Source organism: Microcebus murinus, chromosome 10 (genome assembly GCF_040939455.1).
Source record: "Microcebus murinus isolate Inina chromosome 10, M.murinus_Inina_mat1.0, whole genome shotgun sequence".
In the NCBI taxonomy this organism is placed as follows: domain Eukaryota; kingdom Metazoa; phylum Chordata; class Mammalia; order Primates; family Cheirogaleidae; genus Microcebus; species Microcebus murinus.
This window is the reverse complement of record NC_134113.1, coordinates 98,736,622-98,749,529: the sequence shown is the minus strand read 5'-3', so window position 1 is coordinate 98,749,529 and position 12,908 is coordinate 98,736,622. Positions and strand designations below refer to the sequence as shown.

At 45.5% G+C, this 12,908-nt stretch overlaps 1 long non-coding RNA gene across 1 annotated transcript; it reads left to right on the top strand.

The window, feature by feature from the left end:
• The first annotated feature begins 1,352 nt into the window (after window positions 1–1,352).
• On the top strand, window positions 1,353–7,867 carry LOC105861858 (uncharacterized). Its single transcript, XR_012921496.1, has 3 exons — window positions 1,353–1,586; window positions 2,100–2,264; window positions 7,712–7,867. It is a non-coding gene; the product is annotated as an uncharacterized LOC105861858 (long non-coding RNA).
• The last annotated feature ends 5,041 nt before the right edge of the window (window positions 7,868–12,908 follow it).

The following is a 12,908-nucleotide window of genomic DNA, read 5'->3' as shown; positions in this document are numbered from 1 at the left end:
AAATGATTTTCCAGAGAAGATTATTAAGACTTAGTGCTCTGAGTAAAGAACTCAAGAAACAAAGACTTCCAGTCCTCCTGAGTTTCTCCAAGTTAAGAAAAATAAACTCTTTTTTTTTTTTTTTTTTTTGAGACAGAGTCTCGCTTTGTTGCCCAGGCTAGAGTGAGTGCCGTGGCGTCAGCCTAGCTCACAGCAACCTCAAACTCCTGGGCTCAAGTGATCCTTCTGCCTCAGCCTCCCGGGTAGCTGGGACTACAGGCATGCGCCACCATGCCCGGCTAATTTTTTTTTATATATATATCATTTGGCCAATTAATTTCTTTCTATTTATAGTAGAGACGGGGTCTCGCTCTTGCTCAGGCTGGTTTTGAACTCCTGACCTTGAGCAATCCGCCCGCCTCGGCCTCCCAAGAGCTAGGATTACAGGCGTGAGCCACAGCGCCCGGCCCGAAAAATAAACTCTTAATCGATTAATATTTGGTTTAAGTCAGGGGCTGCAAATTGACTGTGGGCCATATGTGGTTAGCAGGAGTGTTCTGTTTGATCATTTTGTTATGCCTGTGCTGTGTGTTAAAAGCAATGTCACAGATACTAGGTGTTGAAACAGACTCTGTGGACACTTAAATGGCCTGAGAAGACAGTGAGAGTAGGGCCTCAGGTACGCCAGGGTTTGTAATCTGGCCTGAGTTTGTAATCTAGTTTAAGGAGGTGAGATGCACGCCCAGGGAGAGAGCTATCCCTAAATGTGAGCAGTAGATGGCCAGGGGTGGGGTGGCAGAGTTGGGAGGGGTGAGCCATATGGACTAGAGCCAGGAAGCTCTGAGGAGGGAGAGCTCACTCTCAACCAGGCAGTCAGGGAAGGCTTCTTGGAGGAGTGACATTGCTGTAGTGTTTGGGAATGGGACTAGTGGTGAAGAGGTGTGTTCTGGGGCAGGGGAACGAGCAGGCAGAAAGACTCAGAGGGAGGAAATCTCCAGCTATATTCAGGCTAATTTGGCTAAAACTGAGAATTTGAGTTGGAGAGAAATGGGAGTGGGCAAAGAATGTGTGGTCTTGAATGAAGATGAGTAGGAATCCAATCTCTTGAGTCTCAAACCTATTCAATCAAATGTCTCCTGATGGAAAGAAGAGGCTTTGGGGGTGCAAGTTAAAGGCGCTAGGAAGCCAGAAGCATGGGCGGCCCGTGGCTCAGCTCCCTGGCAGCCCTCTCTCTTCTCTCCTGTTGAGCCACCCATAGGTGCTCCCGCCCAGCCCACTCTATGGGAGGCAGAGAACTTCTCAGGCTCATTCGTCAGACAGTGGTTGATCATCTCCTACATCAGCAGGACGAGGGACTGCGAAGAGGGCTGGGGAGTGGCGCGGTGCCAGCTCACGTCCCGAGGCACTGGAGGCCTGGCAGCAGGAGAGCCTGCTGCCTTCACCTGCCCTCCTCTGCCCGGAAGCACAGTCGGGCTCCTGGGACGAAGCTTGGCTCAACACCCTTCCCTCCTCCTCCCTCGCTGGCCAGACACACACCGACACAGATACAACCAGCCTCTGCAGACGTGCGTCCCCCGTGTGTGTGAATCACATGTGTACATAAGCAGGTAACACAACCTGGACAAGCAGAGTCATGCTACACACACACACAGGTAAAACCACATGTGTATATATAGAAAAGCCTATCTGTTTGGATTTTTTTCCAGATACTGAAAGTCAGAAGCATGTTCTCACATAAGGAAGCTGCAGGCTTCACATACATCTGCAGTCCTCTCTCTAGGATTTTATTTGGCCTAGAAAACACACGTAGGCCTCTCTGTCCCCACCCCTGGATCTCCAGGGCCACCATTTCTCACTTCTCTCTCCTGTTCCGCAGCCCTTGCGTGACGGGCAGGCGGGCAGACGCTGCAGGCACTCCCTGCTCTCATGGCTCTTTGTGGCACAAAGGGAGGAAGAAAGCGAGCTAGCTTGGTGGCAGCAGGCCAGGGTGAGGGCAGTGGGAGAGTTGGCTCACAAGCCTTCTTTTCTCTGCTTCCCTGGGACGTCATTTAGCTGTGGGATCTGCTGGCTCCCCTCTTCTCCCAGATGTGGGGAGCTCTTCCTTTCTTATTCCGCTTTAGGGCCTCGTTTGACCCGAAGAAAGCCTGCAGCCTCCAAGACACAGGCCAGAAGACCCCCCATTCTATAGAGAAGACCTCAGTTTGCCCCCAAAGCTCCTCTAGGAAGAGTGACAAGTCACTGAACTCGTGAGAAAAAGGCATCACATCCATGTCTCCATTCTCCAGGTGAGGCATGATTTTTCTGTAGTAACTTTTCTAGATGTGATATACCAATAAGCACTTACAGTGCTTCTGCTATGGATACAGTATAAGGATATGAAAGAAAAAGAATATGAGGCTCATTCCTCTGGAAGCTCACATTTTCACTGGGGAGATAATATACTCAAAGCAAATATGAGAATAAGGTTGGGAATAGCAGCCTAACCTGGGGAGACTTGCTTTGGCTAAAACCTAAATCAATTACAAAGCAAAAGAAAGTGGATTAGAGGGGGAGATCTCATGAAATCCCATCATATTTGGATCATGCTAGGTTTTTATTTTTTATTTTTTTTGAGAGTCTCACTTTGTTGCCCAGGCTAGAATGAGTGCCGTGGCATCAGCCTAGCTCACAGCAACCTCAAACTCCTGGGCTCAAGGGATCCTCCTGCCTCAGCCTCCCGAGTAGCTGGGACTACAGGCATGCGCCACCATGCCCGGCTAATTTTTTCTATATACTTGTAGTTGGCCAATTAATTTCTCTCTATTTATAGTAGAGACAGGTTCTCGCTCTTGCTCAGGCTGGTTTCGAACTCCTGACTTGAGTAATCCGCCCGCCTCGGCCTCCCAGAGAGCTAGGATTACAGGCGTGAGCCACTGTACCTGGCCTCTTCCTGGTTATTTTTGAGGCTTTCTCTCCTGTTGTAACTGATTAATCATTGTCAAAATTCCTCCCTTGTAACCTTCCCTCTAGGGGAAGGCTGACCCTCGGCCAGCCTGTGGTGCAGGAATAGTTTGTTTTGTGCACCCTTTAGTGTCCACTCTGCATGTTTCTCTTTGCGATCCCACCCCTTGTCTCCACGCTCCCTCTGAGCTGCCTTCAGGCCTCCAGAACCCTACCCTGTCAAGTCGCTTCTCCCCTGCATCTGCCTTTCCATTCAAAGCCCACGCCACGTCTCACCTAGTGCCATGGGAAAAAACTCATCTCAGAAATGAATTTACACTAAGATGTAAATGTCTAATAGTTTGATTGTAGAGCCATTTATTGGAAGGGCTTCATATGATGAGACTGCAGCCTACAGAGGGGAGTGACCTTCCTGATGTCCCAGAGCCAGAGCTGGGACTAAAACCCAGGGCCCTGACTCCAAGTCCCCCAGGAAATAGCCGTCCACTCACCCAACTGAGGGACAGCAGAGTGGGCAGCAGTGTGTCTCTATGCCAGCCTCCACCCATCCAATCACCTGTCTGTTCTACCCCCCAGATTGATCTCCATGTTGTGCACTTTCTTCAATTCCGCCATCACCATTCAGCCACAAGCTCTCATCTCTGTGCTTGGACCTACCCGACACCCAGTCAATGCTCTTAACCTCTCTTAAACTCACCCTGTAGGGAGAGCGATGTCTCTTCTTTAATGTAGTAAAGTATATAAACCATATAAGCTATCATTTTTACCAGCTTTTTAAATTGTGGTAAAAAAACTAACATAAAATTTACCATTTTGACCATTTTTAAGTGTTCAGCATAGTGATGCTAACTATAAAAATGTTGTACATCAGATCTCTAGAATTTTTCATCTTTTTTCTTTTTTTGAGACAGAGTCTCACGCTGTTGTCCAGGCTAGAGTGCTTTGACGTCAGCCTAGCTCACAGCAGCCTCAAACTCCTGGGCTCAAGTGATCCTCCTGCCTCAGCCTCCCAAGTAGCTGGGACTACAGGCATGTGCCACCATGCCCAGCTAATTTTTTCTCTATATATTTTTAGATGTCCAGCTAATTTCTTTCTATTTTTAGTAGAGACAGGGACTCACTCTTACTCAGGCTGGTCTCGAACTCCTGAGCTCAAACCATCCACCCGTCTTGGCCTCCCAGACTGCTAGAATTACAGGCATGAGCCACCTCTCCCAGCTGAACTTTTTCATCTTGAAAACCTGAAACTCAATAACCATTTAACAACACTCCCCTTCCCCTATCCCCAGGCCCTGGCAACCACCACTCTACATTCTGTTTCTAAGAGTTTGACTACTGTAGAAACACATGTAAGTAGAATCACAGTGTCATTCTGTGCCCGACTTATTTCATTTAGCATAATGTCCTCAAAGTTCATCTATGTTGTAGTGCGGCAGATTTCATTCTTTTTGTAAGGTTGAGTAATATTCTATTGTATGTATATCTCACATTTTGTTTATACATTCACCCACTGAGGAACATGGGTTGCTTCCAATCTCTCGGCTATTATGAATGATGGTGTTATGAATATGGGTGTACAAATATCTTTTTGATATCCTATTCTCAATTCTTTTGGATATATACCCATAAGTGGGATTGCTGGAACATATGGTAATTCTATTTTAATTTTCTGAGGAACTTTCATATTTTCCATAATAGTTGCACCATTCTACAGTCCTACCTACAGTGCACAGGGGTCCAATTTTTCCACATCCTCATCAACACTTGCTATTTTCTGGGTTTTTTGATAGTGGCCATCGTAACGGTTGTGAGGTGATATCTCATTGTGGTTTTGATTTGCATTTCTCTGATGATTAGTGATTTTGAACATCTTTTCATATGCTTGATGGCCATTTATTTATCTTCTTTGGAGAAATGTCTATTTAAGTCCTTTGTTCATTTTTAAATCAGTTTATTTGTTTACTTGGTATTGAGTTGTTGGAATTCTTTTTTTTTTTTTTTTGAGACAGAGTCTCGCTTTGTTGCCCAGGCTAGAGTGAGTGCCGTGGCGTCAGCCCAGCTCACAGCAACCTCAAACTCCTGGGCTCAAGCGATCCTGCTGCCTCAGCCTCCCAAGTAGCTGGGACGACAGGCATGCGCCACCATGCCCAGCTAATTGTTTCTATATATATTTGTTGGCCAATTAATTTCTTTCTGTTTATAGTAGAGATGGGGTCTCGCTCTTGCTCAGGCTGGTTTCGAACTCCTGAGCTCAAACGATCCACCCGCCTCGGCCTCCCAGAGAGCTAGGATTACAGGCGTGAGCCACCGCGCCCGGCCTCAGCTGTGACTTCTTTTCTCACGGGGAAGGACGCCTCCCCTGGCCTCTCTGAGAAGGTGGTCCCCTGCTCTAGGTGCTGCAGCGCCTGCATCGGCCAGGCAGAGCGCTGACCATGGCTGTCACTAATCAGCTCCATGTCCATCTTCTTGGCTCGTCAGTGTGAGAAATCAGCTTTTTTGTTTTTCACACCATCAAGAGAATTATTACTCATTCATCAGGGAGTGAAGGGTGGAGGAAAGAAGGCCGTTTTTGGAACTACGGAGATCGCCCGTGCGGGACCTTTTCTATGATGTGCGGGCTTCCTATCAGCAGACAAAGCTCCTGTACTAGAAGCTATCACTGCAAGCTCCTCCTGTGGCCTTAGCCCCAGCTTGTCTAACTGAGGGCCTAATACCCCCACCCCACCCTGCTGCAGCCCCTCCCCACTTCTCTCCTTTCATTAATGGTTGTTTTGTTTCCTTATTTCCTGCCCCCTGGCCACTTTCCAGTCACCCTTAACATGTTCAAATCAACTTTTCAAAAAAGTTCCTCTACAACCCCATCCCAAACTATGAGTCACAATTCCTTATTTCTGGAGATGTCCCCTGTTTCATTTCTCTTGCAGCCTTAAAAACGGGTTCTAATCTTAGCTTAGAGGAAGTGCAGTAGTTCAAATCAGTCCTTGTCAATAAATGTTTCTTTAGCTTCTATACGCTAGACGTAGTGCTAGGGTCAGGGGGTACGAAAGTGAACAAGGGATGGTAGTCTCTGCTTTGAGGCAGTTTAGTGATGAAATGTACACTTGAACATAGCTTTTAATCTAACAGGATGAGGGCCATGACATAGGTATGCAGGGGCCTCAGGAAGCACAGAGGGCTCCTTGGGCCAGGCTGGGAGTTCAGGCAAAGCCTCCTGGGGGAGAAACACCTGAACTGTCTTGAAGGAGAAGGTGAAGAAAGGTAGGAAGGGCCTTAGAACGGCTCTGAGTTGTGAGAAAGCCCAGTGAGCTTGAGGGCAAGCTACAGTGCGCAGCTACTAGAACATAAAGAGCCAGTGAACAGCAAAGAAGGGACTGAAGACCCAGGAGGAGCCAGGTTGAGAGGACCCCCAAGCTAAGTTAAGTAGCATGCACTTCATTCAGGGGGACTGGAAAGTCATATTTAAAGCAGTACTGTGACACAGTTACTTTTAAGCAGCTTGGTGGCATGGTCAGATCTGAGGTTTAGATAGAGATGGCTGATCTAGGTGGGATAATCCTTAAGATAGACTGTTATGTAAGAAAAGTAAGGTGCAGAATATATAGAATATACTGCCATTTCACTGCTGGGCGTGGTGGCTCACGCCTATAATCCTAGCACTCTGGGAGGCCAAGGCAGAAGGATTGCTTGAGCTCAGGAGTTCGAGACCAGCCTGAGCAAGAGTGAGACTCTGTCTCTACTAGAAATAGAAAGAAATTAACCAAACAACTAAAAATAGAAAAATTAGACAGGCACGGAGGTGTGTGCCTGTAGTCCCAGCTTCCTGGGAGGCTGAGGCAGGAGGATCACTTGAGCCCAGGAGTTTGAGGTTGCTGTGAGCGAGGCTGATGCCATGGCACTCTAGCCTAGGCAACAGGGTGAGACTCTGTCTCAAAAAACTTCTCCAAGTTTCAATTTCCTCATTTTTCTAGTAGTCACTGGGCTTCACAGGGTTGTTGTAAAGACTAAATGACTCAACATGTATAAAAACAAACACTTCATGAAGAGTCAGACCTGAGGAGGTTGAGCGAGGATGTGTGCTTAAAGACATAGATGGCACTTGAAACAGAAGCCATGTTTACAAGAAACTGATAGGCAGCATATATGGAAAAGGATGTGGAGATCCGTCCTTTGTTCCCAGGGCAGAGATTGTGGGTTATCCAACCGTTATCTGCTCTCTGTTTCTGCCTCACTAGCAGAACCCTGGTGTTGTCTGGGTGGCCATGTTCTCCGCTATAAAACTCAGTCTCTTTAAGAGGAAATGTTTTTTTTTTTTTTTTTTTTTTTTTTTGAGACAGAGTCTCACTTTGTTGTCCAGGCTAGAGTGAGTGCCGTGGCGTCAGCCTAGCTCACAGCAACCTCAAACTCCTGGGCTCAAGCGATCCTCCTGCCTCAGCCTCCCGAGTAGCTGGGACTACAGGCATGCGCCACCATGCCCGGCTAATTTTATATATATATATCAATTGGCCAATTAATTTCTTTCTATTTATAGTAGAGACGGGGTCTCGCTCTTGCTCAGGCTGGTTTTGAACTCCTGACCTTGAGCAATCCGCCCGCCTCGGCCTCCCAAGAACTAGGATTACAGGCGTGAGCCACAGCGCCCGGCAAGAGGAAATGTTTTGATGGAACTTCTGGGGAGGCTGTTTCACGAGCACTAACTCAGCTGGCAGGCCTACTCTTTGTCCTGACCTCTTCTGCTTCCTACTGCTGGGAACGTGATGTGATGGCAGGGGCTCCAGTAACCATTATTTGACAGTGACGCCATCTTAAATATGAAAGCCACGCAGTAAGGATGGCAGAAGAGAAAGACAGAAAAAGCTGCAGTCCTTGATGACCACAGGTTGCTGTATCGTCCCGTCTGCCTGTCTCCAGACTTCTTTTACATAAAAGGAAAATAAACCCCTACCTTGTTTAAGCCACTGTTATTTAAGGCTTCTTTTTCTAGTAAACCAATCTTCTTCCTGAATGATAGATATATTTTCCCCAAGATATTTAAGGGTTGAAAAGCTATATTCTAGAGCAGGGGTCAGCAAACTTTTCTGGTAAAAGGCCAGATAATAAATATTTTAGGCTTGAGACTCCGTTGTTATGGTGCGTAAGCAGCCACAAAGAATATGTAAACAAATAAGCATGGCTGTGCTCCAATAAAACTTTATTTATAGACACTGAAATTTGAATTTCATGTAATTTTCATGTATCATGAAACATTATTCTGCTTTTTTTCCCCACTCATCTAAAAAATATCAAAGCCATCCTTAGCTTGCAGAATACAAAATCAAGATTCGGTCCCCAGGCTGTAGTCTGCCAATCCGTCCTATACGGGAAACAATTTCTACAAATTACCCAAGGTCTGAGCAATGTGAGCCTTCACGATGTGTTTGTTGGTTATCTTTGTGTTTCTATATGTTTCAAAACCTCCTTGGATGTGGCAGAACTGGACCAATAAAATAATGAGACTCATTTTGGAACAACATAACAACAATTTCACATCTAAATGAACGCTGCCTTCCTGCTGGTGACCTTGGGAGGGAAGAGACCAGTCTTGGTGATGCTGATCACAAGATTTACATGGAGCTTTATTTGAATATTTAAGACTTGGTCTGTTGTTTAAGAAAACCAATCATCTTGCTCATAACCACACTTTGTAAGACCACATTACTGGTGACGGTCCTGATGTGAAACTAAAATAGACCGATCTGTGGGACCCTGAAGCAGCCCGGGGCAGCCTACAGGCGTTGCCCATTAGCTCCTGCTGCCTGCAGCAGGTGACAGAAGCCACTAGTAGTGGTAGAAACATGTAGAGACAACAGAGCAGTGGTTGAGGTACCGTGGGAAAGGCTGAGGGAGACACTTCCTACTGGGGGCTAGAGAGACATGAGGGTTAGTTTGAAAAAAAACCATGGTTGTGTGAGGTCTGGTCATAGTACGTAGCTTTTCTGATGGGAAAGGTGAAGCATTAGTGGAAAAACAGTAGGTTGGCACTCACAAGTTTGCACTGGAGAGAGAAGCCAAGGATGTGGACTGTAAAACCTTAAAAATAGTATGGAAAAAGCTAGTGGCATACACATGACAGTGTGTGTATGTGTCATTGCCAGAGCCATTGATACCTTCTAGGAAAAAAAAAATCAAACTATTTATTCAATATCAAGTGCACAAGTTATCGGGTTGATTAAAATGTTGACTTTTCTTTGAGGTGTGATAATACATGCACACATCCTTTGTGCTATTTGTGTGCGAGTGTGTGTGTACTCAGGGGAGAGTGGGAGGGGAGGTCAGTAAAAACGTGTGTGGAGGGCAGGCCGTGATTTGGGTGTGAAAAGCCCAGAAGCAGAGTGAGAGGTGGTCTGTTATATAACGAGGGATAAGAGTCAGGGAGAGAATGCCTTGATGGGCTTTGAGTCATGCCAATAATAATTGTTTAGCCTCATATATGGTAAGAACACAGCGGGTGCTCTCTCTGTCTCAGTCTTTCCCTTGCTTTCTCTTTTTCCCCAGGCAGCTGTGCAAAGATTTAACCATGTGACCTGAAAGCACAACACTGAAAGCTCTGACTGTGCTGCGAGAGGAGAGTGGGGAAACAAAGGCCAAAGCCAGGGCCAGCGCCAGCTGCCAGGAACTCCCATCCCCAGCAGAAAAATAACAGCCAGACTCTCCTCACCATCACTCTCCTCCCCAGCTGGCTCCATGCCTAGAGATGAAATTCTTTTCTTTCCCCTTCTCTTCACCCCCTCCCACCCTCCTGACCTCTCAACTCCTGCGAGTGCAGCTCTAGGGCCCAGGAACCCACGGGCTCTTCTTCCTCTCTTTGGAAGGACTAAGTGGCACTCTTACAGCTCAGGGAGACTGCTGAGTTTGGGGCTACAGGAGAGGGAAGGACACCCTCTGAGGGTAAAGCTTGGAAGTGCAGTAAGTTCTGTGTGACTTGAATACCAGAACCAGCTCAGTAAGACTCTTAAACTCAGGTTGTGCATAGTGCTAAAATATCTCTGCCTGCCGTGCTCCTAATTCTTTATGCAATGCTTCTGCTCTTGGCTGACAGCTTCTGCTAGGAGGCCTTCAGGAAGAAGCAGAACCTTCTCTTTCTTTCTTTACTTCTCCTGACTCACCCCTACCCCATCTGTCCCTATTTCTTTCTGAAGTCTTAGTTCTACCACAGGCCCTAGGCCTAGATACTCTGGTTAGACTATTGCTGGTTCCACAGTGCATCGCCCATATACCCTTAAACCAGACATCTTTACTTCTCTGGGTCTTTTTTTTTCTTTTTAGGCTGGTCAAGTGAAGCAATGAGGGTGGAAAGGAACATTTCCTGGGTCTTGATGTTTTAAAATACTCACTTCTGCCTACTCTTTATATATTTTTATTTATTTATTTTTTCGAGACAGAGTCTCACTCTGTTGCCCCAGGTAGAGTGCAGTGGCGTCATCATAGCTCACTGCAACCTCCAACTCCTGGGCTGAAGCGATCCTCCTGCCTCAGCCTCCAAAGTAGCTGGGACTGCAGCCATGTCCAGCTAATTTTTCTAGTTTTCGTGGAGACAGGGTCTTGCTCTTGCTCAGGCTGGTCTTGAACTCCTGAGCTCAAGCGGTCTTCCTGCCTCGGCCTCCTAGAATGCTAGGATTACAGCCATAAGCCACTGCGCCCAGCCTTGCCTACCCTTTAAATGGGAGTTAAAAATAATAAAAAAAATACTCAGAAAAAGCACTATAAAAGTATTGCTATGTAAATAAATTGATATGTCACACATCCTGGTAATGTAGGTGAAAAGGACAGTTGTTAACGATTACAATATTGGCAGAATATACAAGAATCTCAAGCAACTCAACAACAGAACTCATTAAAAAGTGGGCAAAGGATAGCCAAAGAAACAGTCATGAAAGTAAACAGACAACCTACAGAATGGGAGAAAATTTTCCCATCCTACACATCTGATAAGGGGCTGATAACTAGAATCTGCTTAGAACTCACAAAAAACAGCAAGAAAAAAATCAAACAATCCTATCAAGAAGTGGGCAAAGGACATGAACAGAAATTTTTCAAAAGAAGACAGTAGAACGGCCAACAAACATGAAAAATGCTCAACATCTCTAATCATCAGGGAAATACAAATCAAAACTACAATGAGATATCACTTAACTCCAGTGAGAATGGCCTTTATCAAAAAGTCCCCAAACAATAAATGCTGGCGTGGATGCGGAGAGATAGGAACACTCCTACACTGCTGGTGGGACTGCAAACTAGTTCAACCTCTTTGGAAAGCAATATGGAGATAACTTAAAGCGATACAAGTGGATCTACCATTTGATCCAGCAATCCCATTACTAGGCATCTACCCAAAAGAGCCAATGACACTCTACAAAAAAGACACCTGCACTCGAATGTTCATAGCAGCACAATTCATAATTCCAAAGCTGCGGAAACAACCCAAGTGCCCATCAATCCATGAGTGGATTAATAAAATGTGGTATATGTATACCATGGAGTACTATTTAGCTCTAAGAAACAACGGTGATATAGCACACCTTGTATTTTCCTGGTTAGAGCTGGATCCCATACTACTAAGTGAAGTATCCCAAGAATGGAAAAACAAGCACCACATATACTCACCAGCAAACGGATATTAACTGAGCAGCACCTAAGTGGACACATAGGTACTACAGTAATTGGGTATTGGGCAGGTGGGGGGGAGGGGGGCAGGTATATACATACATAATGAGTGAGATGTGCACTGCCTGGGGGATGGTCACACTGGAAGGTCAGACTTGTTGGGGGAGGGGGGAAAGGGGCATTATTTGAAACCTTAAAATTTGTAACCCCATAATATGCTGAAATAAAAAACAAAGTGGGCAAAGGATATGAAATAGACATTTTTCAAAGGAAGACATACAAATGGCCAAAAAGCATATGAAAAAATATTCAGGCCGGGCGCGGTGGCTCACGCCTGTAATCCTAGCACTCTGGGAGGCCGAGGCGGGCGGATTGCTCGAGGTTGGGAGTTCGAAACCATCCTGAGCGAGACCCCGTCTCTACTAAAAATAGAAAGAAATTAATTGACCAACTAAAAATATATATACAAAAAATTAGCTGGGCATGGTGGCACATGCCTGTAGTCCCAGCTACTTGGGAGGCTGAGGCAGGAGGATCGCTTGAGCCCAGGAGTTTGAGGTTGCTGTGAGCTAGGCTGACGCCATGGCACTCACTCTAGCCTGGGCAACAAAAGTGAGACTCTGTCTCAAAAAAAAAAAAAAAAAAAAAAAAAAATTCAACATCACTATTTATCAGAAAACATGCAAATTAAAACTACAGTGAGATATCATCTTACACCAGTCAGAATGGCTATTATTAAAAAAACAAAAAATAACAGATGTTGGCGAAGATGTGAAGAAAAGAAAACTCTTATATACTCTTGGTGAGAATATAAATTAGCACAACCTCTATGGAAAACAGTATGGAGATTTCCCAAAGAACTAAAAATAGAACTACTATTCAATCCAACAATTACCCAAAGGAAAAGAAATCATTACATCAATGTAAATGTACAGCAACAGACGAATGGACAAAGAAAATGTGATATATATGCACAATGGAGTACTATTCGGCCATAAAAAAGAATGAATTTATGTCTTTTGCAGCAACATGGAAGGAACCGAAGGCCATTATCTTAATTAAAACAACTCAGACACAGAAAGTGAAATACCACGTTCTCACTTATCTGTGGGAGTTAAACAATGTGTACACGTGAACACAGAATGTGGAATAACAGTCGTTGGAGACTCGGAAGGGTGGGAGGGTAGGAGCAGGGTGGGGATGAGAAATCGCTAAATGTACACAGTGTGCACTGTTTGGATGGTAGCTGCACTGAAGGCCCGGACTTCACCACTATGCAATGTGTCCGTGCAACAAAACTATACTTGTACCCTTTTAATTTATACAAACAGAATATTGGCAGTAATACA